The sequence below is a fragment of the Rissa tridactyla genome, chromosome 1 (genome assembly GCF_028500815.1).
Source record: "Rissa tridactyla isolate bRisTri1 chromosome 1, bRisTri1.patW.cur.20221130, whole genome shotgun sequence".
NCBI classification, from domain to species: Eukaryota; Metazoa; Chordata; class Aves; order Charadriiformes; family Laridae; genus Rissa; species Rissa tridactyla.
Window position 1 is genome coordinate 103137361 of NC_071466.1, and position 14364 is coordinate 103151724.

The 14364-nt window shown below is 42.0% G+C and overlaps 1 protein-coding gene across 1 annotated transcript in view; it reads right to left on the reverse strand.

Moving 5' to 3' along the window:
* CLIC6 (chloride intracellular channel 6) overlaps positions 1 to 14364 on the reverse strand; it is a 34800-nt gene that overhangs the window by 18289 nt on the left and 2147 nt on the right. The window lies entirely within an intron of this gene.

A 14364-nucleotide genomic window follows, 5' to 3' on the forward strand; every position in this document is an offset into this window, starting at 1 on the left:
AGATGTGGAGCAGAAGGCACCAGGGCACAGAGCAGCTGCAAAACTAGTGCAAATACAGACCTATGGAAAAGATGTGGCTGGAATTCTTAGACAGGAGGATTTTGTAGCCCAGCTTACCTTTTTTTCCTCACGGAGACAGGGAAATGTAGACCTTTATAGTAGCATCTAGGTGCCATAAATTAAGCACTGTACAAATACAGAACAAAAGACTGCTCTTAAATTAAAAAACAAACAGAAAACTTATATGTAAACTATTAGCAGAGATGTGGGAATGCCAAAGCATTTTTGGAAGTCTTTTTATAAAACACGGTGTAGATTAAGGCTTTTAGCCAAAGCTAGGCCAAAAAGAGATGCCAAGGGGAAGAGAATGAAAGGAAACGAGTGTAGGTGCAAGGCTGTAAAAGGAATTAACTTTTCACCTGCACAGCTCCAACTGACCACAGAAGACCATTAAACTGGTTTTCATGTGACCACGGATTATAAGTAGTAGGCTAAAGGTTGAGCCTACCTACAAACAGGACGACAATTTAGATATACCCGTCTACTGTGTTTTTAATGATGCAGCTGTACATTAGTGGCCATCTCCTTATTAGTTATCTAGCTATTATTAGTGATAATAAAAGATGGGCTCTGTCCTGGAGCTGATGGGCTCTTCTGGCACGGAATGTGAGTTCCGGCTGAGCTCCCACCTGCAGAAATAACGAAACCCTTGCTACCTCACATTTTAACATCTGAAGCTTGGACAAGATTTATGTCTCCTGGACGGGTCACCTATTAGCATTTCATAACATCTTCTAACAATTTCATTATTAAGGCTTTTCTCATTGTTAGATTGCTGAAATTAATGCTATACTTTCTTTCATGCAGGCTTTGCGTTAACTTACTATGATTTTGTTTATTAGATTTCATAATTCATATATTCAGTACGGCTCTTTGCTAGAAATGGTTCTTTGAACGCTCTTGGTCCTCAGTTCATGTTGCGGGATTAACAGCGTGCTGGAGTTTCTTTATGAGATATTTCCCTCGACCTTGTTTTTATGTAGTGAGCAGTGGTCGCAGCTTTAAGGGGTTATATACAGCTGGAAATGCTAATCGTCTCTAGATGACAGAAAGGGAGAAGGAGTCTGAAGCTGTAATTTCCTTTGATTTCGGTTCCCTCTCTCCCCTACGTGCCAGCAGCCATTTCAGAGCAGAGAAAGGCTCCTTTATTCTAACTTTTGCTGCATTATTTACTTACTCACGGTCTGCTGGGTAAGTAATTATTGCTGACATTAACTTAATTACTTAGTAAGTAATTAAATGCTTTTGATGCATAGGAAGAAATTTTCCTTTATTAAGAAGCAACTTTGTGGCAATAAACTTTTTACCTTTGTCCAGTTACTTTATAAATAATGAGAAACAAAAGGCCCAAACTCACTCCTGTTACTTAGATGAAACATCCATTTATATTTGATTTTGATATCACAGTCTGCCCCGTATTTCTACTGAGCAGTGGGTCTGCCTGCACCCTGCCCTTCTGGTTCTGACAAAGATTATAAATAAATGAACCATTAAATGATATTTCTGTAAAAGCAAACAAAAGACAGGAGAGAACAGGTGAAGATTAAAATGGGCAATGTTTGGTAATACATTTATAGAGGCTGTGGTTTTACTAATATTCGCTCTTATTTACATTAAAGAGATTAAAGATTAAACTTATGTGTGCACGCACTCTTACAAAAGAGAAAAGTAAACCAATTCTGTGATTTTACACACACTGCTGTGGCTAGCTTTGGGTCAGGCCCTTCACGTTGTCACAGGTATTTTCAGCTACAGCTGTGGCTTTCTACAGGGCAGTTAAAGGCAGTCAACAGTGCTCTTTGAAAATTTCCTAAAATCAAATGAAATTATACAGGAAAAATGCAAATTACAGGTTTATTTTCTGAGAGATCTTACAGCTACCTAAAAATAAAGCCACTCTGGTAACTACAGTTTTTAGCATAACCTGGGACAGTGTCGGGCCTGGTTTCAGAGAGAAACCATTGGTGTCTCTCCTGATGGGAAGACAACTAATGAAGCACAGAGGATGCTTGCATCTATCCACCTACCATCCACCATCCACAGCACCATAACCGTGTGGTGATAACGCAAAAGCAATTGGCAACCAGGAATCCACTGCTTCGCGAGCTCAACAATAATTTGCTTAAATAATTAATAAATAGTTTGAGTACTAAGCCCCGGCCATCCCAAGCAGAGCTGTCTCAAGGAGGCTCCTTGCACGAGCAGATCCTCTCAGCCTGCGCTGCGGGGAGGAGGAAAGGGAAATCGGATGCTCCTGTGGAAGCACCAGCATTTGGGTGGCAGCAGAAAGAGGTTTCCCTGGGGAGACCTTTGCCTCAGGCTCCTGCCGCCCAGGGATGCCCACCCGGGAAGCGGCCTGCGGTGTGCTTCCAGTGCCGCATCTCCGGCAGCCGGGCACCGAGGGAGGGGGCCAGCAAGCCCTGGTGGAGAACTGGGCAAAATTTAGCGTTTTCCCAGGTTTCCATCTGCGCGTCACCGTGCAGCAATCACGCACAGCCTTTTCTTGGCCAGATACTAAACGCTTTAAGACAATGTAATCATCCTTTCTGCTGTTTTTTAGGTGCCTAGCCCCCAGCAACAACACATGAATACAGTAACCCCTTGTGCCAGCTTACTTTTTTCCTAAAACAGCTTGGAAAAATTATTTCAACAAACAGTACTTTGTATCGTAATTATCTATGCACTATTACTTTTTTATCTCTTATTTTACAAGGCTTACTTAGATGACGGCGACAAGCAAGCTTCCAGGAACTGTGCACGGCAAGGAGAACACGGGCAAGGCAAGGAAAATTAAATGTAAAAATAAATAGGAAAATTAACTTGTGGCTAGCAAAGACTGAAAAACTTAATCTACAATTTAGTAGAGTTTAAACCAGTCCTGCCCAATTTAGGAATATTGTTCTCCTAGACAAGTAATTGCCGTATTGCATGAATTATACTTGTTTTATGTCTCTCTCAAAATGGCGTTGCGTTTGGTCATCGTTATTTGTTTACTTTTTTAGTACACTATGATAATGAATTATATGTGTATTACTCACGCACAGTGACCAAGACTTTCCAAAGTAATCATTGCCACTCCTCCAAAACAGAAGCCATTTTATCTTAATGGAGATGTGAAAAAATCTCCATTGCTTGTAAAAAAAAATAATAAAAAAGCAATTGGTTTATTCAGAAGAGGAGGTTTTAAGCAGAAGGAAAGGGGAATGGCTGCAGAAGTGCCCCCTTCCACTCCCCCTGAAGTTCGCTTTAACCACAACAGAAATATGCTGGCTAATGAATAAAAATACACAGCCCTCAAAAAGATCACTCCCCCTAATCCTTATCCATTCTGTAATTCTAATATAAAAGATTATTTGCAAAAACCTGCCAGTAGTCTAAGAAAACCAAGAACCTTTTAACTGAACATGGGTGAAAATCAGAGCTGGGAAATGCCGCCCAGTTACAGATCGCTGGCTTTAATCTTATACCAACTAGTTCAAAAACCCGAATTTCCTTCTGCTGTGAATTCTGCCTACAGAGTTCATGCCGTCTGTGTTTGTGTTAATGGGAACATTACCAGGTCACAAGCGCACAAGGAAACCAAATGCTATTAGCTATTTATCCTGTTACAAGAATTATGTTTAAATACCTCAATGCTATTTCTAATCCGTATTTAATAACGTGGCAGGATACCAGCTGAACATTCTACATGGAGACAAAAAATCTTATATCCTTTTTAAATTCTTACAGGGAATTACTTCAACAAAAGAGCATTATATTCTTGAACACATTATAGGTCTGGGAAAAACAGATTAACTGGTATTTCAGTGACACATCCTGGTTTACACTTCACCATATGATACTTAACCTGCGACACAGAGCCATGCTGTTTCAATCTAAATGCAAAACCTGTACACACATACAAAATATTTGTCATTTGTGTTGTAAACAAATAAGTAAATAAATCAGAAATACCCAAATAAATAAGCTATTTTATGCAGCTTCAGGGAGCAGGTCGCTGAAGGCTTGGAAAATACTTTGCCAATGGTATTCCTAATTCTGATGTTTAAATCAAGAGGTGAAAGTGAAAGATGAAAAGACTAGGGGCGGGAGGGGTTCCCCTCCAACAGTATGTGACGTTTTGGTCCACATAGAAAATAATTCAAATGACCGGGTAAAATATTACATTAAAAACCTGTCAGCTCCAGTGGGAACTGGCAGAGACGTGTCCTGAAAGAGCAGTTAAAAACTAGACACAAGTACCAGCAAATACCCATTAGCCTGACAAAAAGGGGGACCTGAACTCTATTCCTTCCCTCCTGGTGTAAATTCAGATTCAAGGCTATTCTTCATTCTGCTCTCCCCACCACCTCACCTCCATTCACAGGCTTTGGGAAACTATGAGGGACACAGTATTGCTAATTAAAAAACAGTTTTTTAAACATAGATATACTGCACAAATCATACTGCGAACCAATAGCACTGATATTCCTCAAAATCCTGAGGAACTGTCCCTGTGGTCCTGGCCCTCGGGGAGCCCCTGGCCCCTGCGGTGCTCCTGGCAAAAAGGAGGGTGATGGTTTTGCTGAGGGGTTGGTAGTGCATTCATTTCAGCAGGCAGCATAGGCCCCAACATTTTTAAGCCTTTAGGGTATATTTGGATCCTGTTTCCAGTTTCATCTGCCACCATTACGGAAAGAAACTTAGTTTTTTACAAAACGCTCAGGTTCCATAATAGCTTTTAAAAATAGTTTCAAAAATTACTACCGGGTAAATGTCAATGATTCTCCAAGACACAAATGAGAATTTTTCTGAAATCTGAGTAAATGTTTAACTTCTTTGTAACTACCCCATTTGAATAACTTGGAAAGGGCATGCATTTGTGACTCCAGTCCTGCTGTAGTTTACTTTGTCCTGTAACAATTATATTTCTAGTCTATTATGAATATTCATAGATGTGCTAAAATTTCAGTATATGAAGAGGAAAAAATGGAGATGAGAAATCACAAAATTACAGAATGGTAGGGGTTGGAAGTGACCTCTGGAGATCATCTAGTCCAACCCCCCTGCCAGAGCAGGGTCACCCAGAACAGGCCAAACAGGGACGCACCCAGGTGGGTTTTGAGTATCTTCAGATGAGACTCCACCACCTCTCTGGGCAGCCTGTTCCAGTGCTCTGCCACCCTCAAAGTAAAGAATTTTTCCCCTCATGTTGAGACAGAATTTCCTGTGTTCCAGCTTGTACCCGTTGCCCCTTGTCCTGTCAGCGGGCACCACTGAGAAGTGTCTGATCCCATCCAAATTCCACCTTTGCACCTCTGGCTGTCTCTGAGGCTCCACAACGACCATCTCCCTGCAGATGGCACATGCCACAGCTGGTCGGCGTGCCAGCCCCGGGCTCCTGGCAGGGAGGAGGCTGCGACGGGCACCTTCCTCCCCAGGAAAAGCCTCCAACGGCCATGTCGGCGGCTGGCCGTACAAGCTGCCACCATTTGTTTTGGGAAGCCAAATATTTTTAGGAAGGAGTTAAAAGACTTCCCTTTAGCGCTGACAAGGCGGGTGTTACTGAAAGCAACTGGAACAGAGTCACTCCACTTGTTCAGGATTTTATCAGTAAATAATCAGGCATTGCAAATGGAAATGCATACAAGTCCTTATCACAGCGTGACTTTTTATTATCTGAGCAAGAAAATAATCATGTAACCTTCACATGGCATTTACTTACATTCCTTAGGCAGAGTCAGAGGAACATGGAATTTCTTACTTTTTAAAAGAAGCAGTAGGACCTCTTTTGGGGAGACACAGAGAATACAGTCATCCATGGCACAGGAGTAAGTCTCCATGCTTTACTTCCCCTTCCACAAAATATGTATAATATTTCCTTTCACTACCTGTAAATATAATTTTGCATTGATCCATATGAGACTGTAAGAAAGGCCAAAACACAGAGTCCCTGTGATGGCTAACTTGCACTGGTACCCGTCAAGGTGAAGAGCCCCAAAAGGTGGAATTGCTTGTGGAAGCGGGGCGATCACAAGGCTGCCTAATCCTCTTCCTGCAAACAGGGCAGCAAAGTGCTGGAGAGAACTGATTTCAAATGGAAGAAGACATGGAAGAAAAAGTTGGTTTTGTATTAAAGATATCTAACAAATAGAATTAGACTTTTTTTAAGCAACAAAAAACCGGTTTATTTTTACTGTTAGGGATGCTAATAAAACCGAAATCCAGATTCGCAAGAAGACTGGGCATGTTTTGTTATACCCATGCTGGGAACGGGACATGATACCTTTTCATCTTTTTAATACCTACCACCTTCTGATTTCTCAAAGCACGTGGGTAACACAACTCTTATTCCACAAGCAGTCCCAAGATCCATGAAAACCAGGGGCTGCTGAATACTATTTAAAATCTGTGTATGCTACAGTAGAAAATAACAGCAAATAAACCATAACCATAGGGTTGCTGGATGTGCTTAGCTCCTTGCATTTCACCTTTCTGTTGCTGTCTCACTTTGCTGGTAAAAATGTTGATGGTGTCAAAGAGAGAGCAGGAATAACTCTGTAACTCTGTGTCTATGGCATTGGCTTTGGAGAGGGATGCACACTGATCTTCCACTTACGCTGCAGGTAACATCACAACCTCAATCACCCGCATCCCACATCACTGTCCTAAGTACAGGGCTAATGATGCAGCTTCTGCTGTCTTCTCCCTATCGGCAACTGTGCCTAAACCCCTTGTGAATGAATCACAGGTAATATTTCCTAAAAAAAAAAACCAAAAACCTCTTCATTTTTATTTAATGAAGACTATTTGCAAAATTTCACAAAATTTACTAATAATTTAATTTCAGTATAGTTATATTTTTGCACTAATTGGCCAAATCCCTTTCATCCCCTTGCCCAGAAAATCATTCATGACACTCTTAATGTTTTATATTCGTGAATGCTGTGAGTCCTGTAGGCTGGTTTGTTATTCATCTGGATAGAAACACGAATCAAGCCTCAACTTAAACAGCCAGCCAGCGTGACAATTCCCAGGCACAGCTGCACGGCAATCACCTCGTGTGGCAATCACCAACGTTTCTGAAGAGGCTGCAGCTCTCTCCAACAGGATGTGTGAAATGAAGGTTCCCTTCAGACAACCAGGGACCGAAGGCAGAAAGCAGACAAGGAAAACTTCCATCCTTGCCCCTGGACCGTGATAATCACAGGTATGATCGGCCTTTTAATGAAAACAAAACTCAAGGAGCAGAGGCAGTGTGGTTGAATTTTGGGCAGCAGGCTGATCTCATCAGAAGTTTCTGCTGGCTTCAGCCAGCAAGAAATACAGGCTGTGCCCTAGGACTGAATCAGGAAGGTGTTCCCTGTTTAGCCGGGGGCTTAAACAGCATGTGACTTTAAGCTCATGCTTAAAGTAAAACACATGGTGAGGTGCTTTACTGCAGCAGCGCACTCAGAGTAAATAAAAACAGGAAAAGGTCTAGGAACGTAGCTTTGAAGACATTTATTTCAAAACTAGTTCTGCATTAAACATTCCTGCAAACAGTAGAGATCTGCAGTCACACCGAGAATAAATAGATGCTTACGGTTTGTATGATACTATGTGTACATGCAGTTTTAGGACTTCCAAAGCATGGACAAAAAGATGACTCCAAGAAGTATAACTAGATCATACAAAAAAACCCCAAAAAAGATGCAACCTGATATTTCTCATCACTTATGTCTATCTTTTTGTTTGTGTCTTTCTGGAACAGGACTTGGCCTTTTTCCCCCTGCACTGAGCATTGGTGAGGCCCCACCTCAAGTACTGTGTCCAGTTTTGGGCCCCTCACTACAAGACAGACATTGAGGTGCTGTAGCGGGTCCAGAGAAGGGCAACGAAGCTGGTGAGGGGTCTGGAGAACAAACCTTATGAGGAGCAGCTGAGGGAGCTGGGGTTGTTTAGCCTGGAGAAAAGGAGGCTGAGAGGAGACCTTATTGCTCTCTACAGCTACCTGAAAGGAGGTTGTAGAGAGGTGGGGATCAGTCTCTTCTCTCAAGCAACAGGTGACAGGACAAGAGGAAATGGCCTCAAGTTGTGCCAGGGGTGGTTTAGACTGGATATTAGGAAAAATTTTTACACTCAAAGGATTATCAAGCATTGGAACAGGCTGCCCAGGGAAGTGGTTGAGGCACCATCCCTGGAGGTATTTAAAAGATGGGTAGATGTGGTGCTTAGACATATGGTTTAGTGATGGGTTTTGTCAGAATTAGGTTGATGGTTGGACTAGACGGTCTGAAAGGTCCCTTCCAACCTAGGCGATTCTATGATTCTAAGTTGTCAGAACTGACACTGGCATAGACAAACAGCACACTGCTACTCCATTAAGCATGCCTTCAGGAGCAAAGCGGCAAAACCAATTTTGGTGCAGTTTTCAAAGCTATTCTTTACTCAGCGGCTCCAAGGAACCTTGTTTCTTTTTAGCAGTCTAAGCTCTAAAAAGGTGATAACCTGAACAACCAGAAAGGAGAGCATGGGAAGCAAAAATTAAAAAGACTGCACATGCAAAGAATTTGCATCTTTCAGAAAAAAAGATTGGTATCATTGCCTTTCAAACCAAAGTCTCCCAAGAACAGTTGCGTTGAAGACCGCTGGAAGAGTTCTCAAACCCCAGAAAAACTGCTGCAGGTGCACCCGGCATGCACACACGCACAATAACCTGAAGAGTTATGAAAGGAATTTGTAATGCCAGTTCCTCTTAAGCTGCATTAGGGAACCTGAAATTCCCATATTCCAGATGAAAAATAGAAAAAAAAAAAAAAAAAAGGAGCTGAGAAAGGGCAAATACCCAGGGGAAGGGAGCCAGCTTCCTGCTTTGTACAACAGTCTTGGGAACAGAACTGCAAAATGTCTTTGAACACACATGCACCCCTCTGCTGATTCGGTACAGCTGTACGTAGTCAAAGAATCCAAACCACCACACAAACAGCTAACTAACCAGCAGCCAGGAAAGCGGGGCTGTGCTGGGTTTGCTGGGCAGCCCCACAAGGCTCAGTCGTCACCAGCTTCAGTTTGATCCTGGTTTCAGCAGGTGGAGCCTACGCGGTGCTCGTGCTCTGCTCCAGGGAAGTGGCTTTCTCCTGAATTATTTTTTCCTTGTTCTGTGGTGACTTTTGTAGCTAATCAGTTATAAAAGCAGACAGGTCTCGTAGCCAACTGTAAAACAGGATAACCGAAAGAATGGCGGAGGAAAACGATGTATAAAAAAAATGACAGGAATTTAGTGGCTGGATTGTGGCACTTGAGAAAAGGTCCTGCCTTCTGAAGAAGGCACATGAAATGGAGCTCAAGAAGGATAAAAACAGAGTGAGGAGAAAAGAGCAGACGTGTTCCTCAGGGAAAATACGACATGATTTTGATGGTGAAATGCAGCAGCACTGGTTGGTTTGGGGGTAAAAATAAGCCGTCTGCTTTCTACCATTGCCCAAACCATACCAAATGCTCCCCTGCTCATTTCACAGCAATGTGTCCTTCTGTAGCATCACACAAATCCAATGTGCTCACCTTTGGCAAGGTCTGGGTACTTCCCTTTGCTTGGCTAAATATCCTGTAACTAAGCTTCCCCTCAAACCCCTTTTAATCTATAAAAGGGAAGCCAGAGTAACTCCACACGTACAAATCTTTACTTTCACCCTCCTCAGGTCATCTAAATACTGGGTTCCTACAGTGAGTCTACACTAAAAAAGGACAGTAAACACCCGTCTGCTTTCTTTTTGATACAGCACGTCAGCTATTCTCCTCAGAAACCATACTCACCTAACTGATGTACAGACTGATTGTACCAATGAGCAAAAATCGAGATCTTAAGTACAAATATCAAAATATATAAACCACAGATCCATCACATTACAGAAGATTCTTTTTTGCGCTCCAGGATGAAACACCCATTACCTTTTAGGTTGTATACATTAACTACGGTGTTTGGAGGCAGAGATGCACCTTTTGTGCCTATGTCTCTACTAACAGCAAGGCTTTTACTTTCTTGTTTATCATGACTTTTGGTAATTCAGCACAGCTCTAAGTATGTCAAGTCAGTCAAGCACATCTCAAGAGTGGCGCAAGGAAATTCTGTATCAGTAAAGTAACCTTGGTCCCTTGTAGGAATGAAGTAACTCTCTGAATGAAAATAAATGACTTTGATTTAGAAACCAAGAATGTCACAAAACTGAATAAAGCCTATTACTTTTCGCTGGATAAAATCTATTATCTTAGGCTCATGGTCAGCTTTTACTACATACCATTTAACACAGAAACTAAGCAAGAATTGTTTTGTAAGATGAGCAATCTCAGAGAAGGCCTTGTGCTCAAGCTGGGTTGTTTGGCCAACTGTTTATGTTCAGCACTTACAGATAAATCACTATCCCTAGAAATCTTTGGAATGATGAAATCTGCAGTTGTGATTCTGGTGTTTAGTTTTCTATCTGTAAGAAAATTTAAAATTGATTGGTAGGTAACCTTGGAGTGGTTTTTTTGTGTTTTGGGTTTTTTTTTCTTAATTTTAGAAACAAACTTTTAAGTCCTACATAAATGTTTAGATTGCTTAAAATTAACTGAATAATTTTGGTGAGAGTTCTGCGATATTCAAATAGTAAGATAAATTTATGTCATTTACAGACACCTTTTGACAAAAAAAAGGGCTTTTGCCACAGGAAAAAAAAAAAAAAAGCCTGCCTTTACCATCAACCTTAGAAGACCAGCTAGCAAGCTTCAACATCCACAAGGCATCCTACCCAAGGGGCTAGATATGCTTAGCTGAATTACCAAAGACTGATCAGAAAGTATATCTGGATGACCTTTGCAAACACTTGACTTGGAAACACCAGAAACATCAAATATTACTATCTAAAGGAAATATACGATATATGTTGTTTCACGGGAGAAATGGAAATCAAATAGGCACTTAGTGACACCCTCAAAGCAATTTTGATATGGTCTTGCTCTTACAGCCAAGGAGTCTTAACGCAGTTCAGCTCCATTAAGGGCACAGTTAGGTTGCCCAAACACAGACGTCTGCTGTCTTTGGAGACGCCCTACTGTAGCCTGTCCAACATCGAGCTGCTGGTCCAGTCTCTCTCCCATAGATGCTGCTAAGTGCTAGAGTATCTCAGACAGCATGAGTTCTCAGTGTTGAGCCCTGGGTGTCTAAGTTCAAACTAAATAGCACTGCATAGCAACCCAAATCAGCTTAGAAACACAATTGCTGCTACCCGTGCTTGTGGAGCCAGCAGGAATTTTGCCACCCACCTCACCATGAGAGGCATGAGGTAACACAATATTCAAAATATTCAGATACGTATATGTAAAATTAAGTGAACCTATGCAAAGCAGCAGGAAGCAGAAGAGAAAAAAGTCCACCAAACTCTCTAAAAAGAACAAGCTTCATCAACAACAGTAAAAACAACAAACACTGTTCATCATACAGTTATATCTGAAAAGTTTCTTTCTGATGGTGATGCTTCTGTTTGTTATTCTCAAAATGTTATTACAGAAAGACTACAAGGTACTTTATGTCTGCTGAGTCTAGTGTAACGCTCCCTAGCAAAAAACCACTGAGGATCATTCAGTCACTACTATTGTATTATTTTCTTGTGAATTTTCTCCTATTATGAGACTTACTTTGACCATTTCTCTGTATTTGTATGGTGCTATCAAACCATGCATGGACCTCCTGTCTCTAGCACTGTGCATGCAGGCACAGATAACAGGCAGACAATCCCCACCTTGACCATTAACAAGCCAAAAATTAAAAGGCAGGTGAAACAAACAGAAATAGAAATGACAAAGAAATTAGGGTCATACTGAACAGGACAAACAATGACCTCAGTATTTTAAACAGCCTAATCACTGCTCAGTTTCCAGTGGCATTACAGAAGGGCAGAGTTTTAAACAGAGGTTTGAAGAAAGGTCAGGGAGCTGATGGATGATATATTTCCAAGGAAGCCCCCAGCTTGCATGGGAGAAAGTAGACAAAGTACTTGCTGAGAAACACAGCAGAAGGGTGAAAGAGGTCAGCGGCACTTGCAAAGTAGAGGTGGGTGTCAACATCTCGAAAGCACGTAAGAGCTAATAGGCAGGCACGGAATAGGGATATAATAGAGCATAAGAGGGGTGGTCACATGCATTAGAAACATGCATGGGAAGGGAAGTGTTTCAGGCTGGAAACAAATGTTTCCATTCAGTTTGGATCATCTCTCACTTCCTTAACCCTTGAGTTTTAGCACTTGCTCAGGAAGGAGCATCATGTCTGCAGATTACATGCCATGGTCAGATACAGATACTCAACAATTCCCAAACGCCAGTGTTCACGCAGTCCCATGTTGGAAACCACTCTCCCCCTTTTCCCATCAAAATACATCAGCACCTATTTAAGCACAGCATTATATATGCGCTCTTAAAAACTACTTTAAGCCACCACAGAGAACTTCCAGTCTCCCCCTTTTTATATCTCCTTTTCCGCTGCCAAGAGAAGGGTAGAAAGATAGCGAGCATGTCTCCAGGTGACAGCAAGAGCATCAGGAACATGAACTGTCCCGACAGCAGGAAAGAGAAGCGCTTCTCATTTCCCAGCACTGCAGCCCCAGCACATTTTGGTGAGTGGGGGATGCTGAGCTCTCCGGTAGACATTTTTTTCTTGCATTGAACTGGAGGAACTCATGCCAATCTCAAACTAAAAAAAAACAACAAAACAATCTAGCTCCAGTTGAGGTAAAATATTCAAGCTTTGTAATACTGGGCCGCAAAAATCAATTGAAGAGCAGCTGTAGTATTTTCAAGGTGTTCTTAAGTTACTAATGCTAAGTCTATCATGAAAACGTTCCTTCTGTCTTTAGTAATTCATAAATATTTTCAAAAACCATGCTTAATCCTAATGTTTGGCTGCTACAAAGTCACAACAGATGCTCTTTTTATAGTCTGCTCTCTAATTTTGGCCACGTTGTTCTCCCATAAAGTGTGCACCGGGTGCAATAATACACAGGTAGCCTTTATGACTTTAGGCCTCTGCCACTCTCTGGAATTCCCTGATGGATACAAGAGCATAAAATGAGAATGAGGAAGTTACAAAAGTGTCCCTGCAAAGGAGCTTGTTGATCTGTGAGCCAGAAAGTCATAAATCACCTCTGCCAGGCTCAACAGTAACGGCTCCCGCTGTTTGAGACAAAATCACAGATTTTGGCTCCAGCGTTACCATCTAGCTACTGTACACCAACCTGACAGGCAGAGGTGCCTTTAGAGCACAGAGTCCATCCCAGCCTGCATGGAATTGCTTAAACTAGGGACTGGCTGAGGAGCATCCACCAACATCAGCCATTATTATTTTTCATCTTTACAGTATGGCATTATCCAGCACATCCAATGCTGCTATGTGTAAGCCTCTGAGTATTTTCAAGAGCCTCAGCCTTTTTCAAGTAACAGCGCTTCAAAGGAAGCTCAGCCTTGAAAAAAAGGAGTGTGCACCGAGGTGGGATAAATCAAGGCATTAATATTGCTTCAGCCCTAACCTCCCTCATCCAGAAGTGGGCTGGCAATGAGTTTTTCTTTCACGGCTTTTAATTCGGCTGCTATAGAAGCAGCCTCGGCCAACTCAGGAGGTAGAGTATTGGCATGGGAGGTATGGCTTGTAGCAGAGAAGGTCCCAAATGCCTTCTGCTCCCCTAGTTTTAGTTCCTTAGTTTTAGGTCTACTCTGAGAAAAATATCCCACCCTCCTCCACACTTTATTTAGTCCAGACAGGTCAGAGAAGAGGGAGGAAAGACATCTCAGGATGGTTTTTACACAGAAATTTCACATCTGATATTTCATCTCTGTGGACGGATGCTGTTTCCACACCAAGTCCCACAGATCTTGGTGGGATTCTAGGCACAGGATAGAAAGAAGCTCTAAAGCTCTACACTATAAAATACCAGAAACTAGTTTTAATACCATTACAACTTTTCCTCTTTTTTGTCCATTTCCCTCTAACCTAAATTTTCCCTGCCCAAACATACACAAACTGGACAATTACAAGGGATGCTACACTCCTGGGCAGCTTCTTGACTCTCTGAATCCAGCCTTGCCAAACTTTGGGACAATTATCTGTGAGTCACGGTTCATGTTGGAAAATCCCAGCATCACATTTTAAATGATATTTTCCAGTTTCTTCCACCTCAGCCCCCATGATGCATTATGAAGATCTTAAAATTCCTTGAGAATTTTAACAACGAACAAGTCGCAGCTAGCAATTCCAAACAGATGCTGCCGGATAGATTCCCACCCCTGCACTGGGTCCCAGCCCCACACTGATGAGGG